This window comes from Hylobates moloch, unplaced genomic scaffold, assembly GCF_009828535.3.
Source record: "Hylobates moloch isolate HMO894 unplaced genomic scaffold, HMol_V3 SCAFFOLD_4, whole genome shotgun sequence".
Classification (NCBI taxonomy): Eukaryota; Metazoa; Chordata; class Mammalia; order Primates; family Hylobatidae; genus Hylobates; species Hylobates moloch.
The window spans coordinates 70024857-70027084 of record NW_026652279.1 but is presented as its reverse complement, the minus strand read 5'-3'; the positions used below and the strand labels follow the sequence as shown (position 1 = coordinate 70027084).

General features: G+C 39.6%; 1 pseudogene; it reads left to right on the top strand.

Annotated features, from left to right (window-relative positions):
* The first annotated feature begins 274 nt into the window (after positions 1 to 274).
* On the top strand, positions 275 to 1162 carry LOC116467437 (MICOS complex subunit MIC26-like; annotated as a pseudogene).
* Positions 1163 to 2228: the final 1066 nt, after the last annotated feature.

The window sequence follows — 2228 nt, the reverse complement described above, 5'->3', positions numbered from 1 at the left end:
GCTGAAATCTTGAGAACCGGGAGCAATGATGTCCAAGTGCAGGAGAAGATGGATGTCTCAGCTCAAATAAAGGGAATCTGCCCTTTTTCTGCCTTTTTGTTCTATTCAGGCCCTCAATAGACGGAATGATGCCCACCCACATTGGTAAAGGTCAATGTAGTCTTCTTCACTCAGTCTACTGATTCAAATGTTAATTGCTTCTGAAAACACTCTCACAGATGAACCCAGAAATACCGTCTTACCAGCTGTCTGGGAATTCCTTAGACCAGGCAAGATGACACAGAAAATTGACCACGACAGTGGAGTAAGCAAAGTTATAAAGTACTCTGGATGAAGTTGTGGGGACAGAAGGCATATAAACATGATAGGCAGTCATCATATACCCCAGAAGAATGGAGGAAGCTGTTGCAATTACCAATTAGACAGACTTGCCATACATGCAACAGAGAAGAACACATACAAATTCCAAATCAAAATTCACATAGATTTAGTTACCAACTATACACTTTACTGATGCTCACATCCATCATGTCTCTAAACATGACACTCTCAAGAAGTGCAAACCAAGAGTTAAACTCCTGCTCAACCCTGATGGAGCCACTGCTGCCAGTAACACGTTCAAGGCAACTCAGAGGTCCATGGGGCAAGCGCAAGCTGGTATGAGTTTGCTCATCTTCAAACTCTATGCAGCACCAAGAAAGGACCCACCTCCCAAATATCCCATGAAGCTTGATGAGCTTTCACTCTACTCAGTTCCTAAGGGTGTATTTGAATATGTGGAGGAGTGGAGGATCCAGTTTGAAGAAAGCATCTCTCAGCTCCAACATTATTGTAGGCCATGTACAAGTTGGTGTCAGGAAACACACTCCCAAACTAATCCCAAGATGCAAAATTTGGGTCAATGAGGGTTAGACAGCTATGAATATCTCCAAATGCAGCTACAGGATTTTTTCCAAGACTTGGTGTTATTGGTTTTGCTGGCCTTTTTGGACTCTTTTTGGCAAAAGGTTCAAAAATAAAGAAGCTGATATATCCTTCTGGTTTCATGGGATTAGCTGCCTCTATCTATTATCCACAACAATTCATTGCATTTGCCCAGGTCAGTGGGGAGTGTTTACATGATTGGGGTTTATGAAGATACATAGTCCTAGAAGATTTGTAGGGAACTTATGTAAAATGTAATGTATAATTGACTGTTCCTCTACTCTCTGCTTTTACAAGTAAAATACATATTCTGTGAGTACTAATCAAAGCCCCATAAGAATGTAACCACTTGTCTCATTGCCTACCCTCACCAACCATTTTTTTTTTCTCCTTCCTCTCCCTCTAGCTCTTTCTTCTTTAAATACTGCAGTCATCAAAACCCTCCTTGGAAAAGGCACGGACCACAGATGCTCCTGTTATTTGTGTTTTATTTTTTTCTTCTTCTTTGCTCAACCTTGGCAAAATAAACCTCAAAATCAATTGAGACTTGCCTCAATCTTCTATTTTTTTGGTTTACAACCCTATGAGGAGACCAACTATGGTAATTTAGAATCTTATTCAGAGCATCACCATTATTATATGTTTTTTGCACTCATATGGCACAAAACTGAAAAATTATTATGCATTATAAAAACTGAAATCCTATTCTGCATTATAACAATGGATCTTGCATATTTCATGGCCATGGTGCTACTTACTGAGCATGAGTCACTAAGAGCTGGCTGCCAAAATTGCCTCAAGACTATGACAACAATATAATTTTTCATTTGATCTTGATAAGAAGGATATTGTAAAACCGGCATGTGTGCATACACACATACATATAGAGGAAACTGCTCTAGAACTGAAAGTTCTCAAGGGCAGAATTAGGGCAAGTGCAATAACACATTGGCCAAGATAGTCAGGTATTGCTTTGAAAATCTTACTGAGATGCTCCCATATAATAAATGAGAGATGGAAAAGAATTTAAGGAATATTCCAAAGCTAGTAACATGGTGTATTAGTCCATTTTCACACTGCTGATAAAGACATACCCCAGACTGTGTAATCTACAAAAGAAAGAGATTTAATTGGACTTATATGACTGGGGAGGCCTCAGAATCATGACAGGAGGTGAAAGGGACTTCTTACATGGTGGTGGCAAGAGAAAATAAGGAAGACGCCAAAGCAGAAACCCCTGATAAACCTATCAGATCTCATGAGACTTATTCACTATCACAAGAATAGCACAGGAAACACTGGAC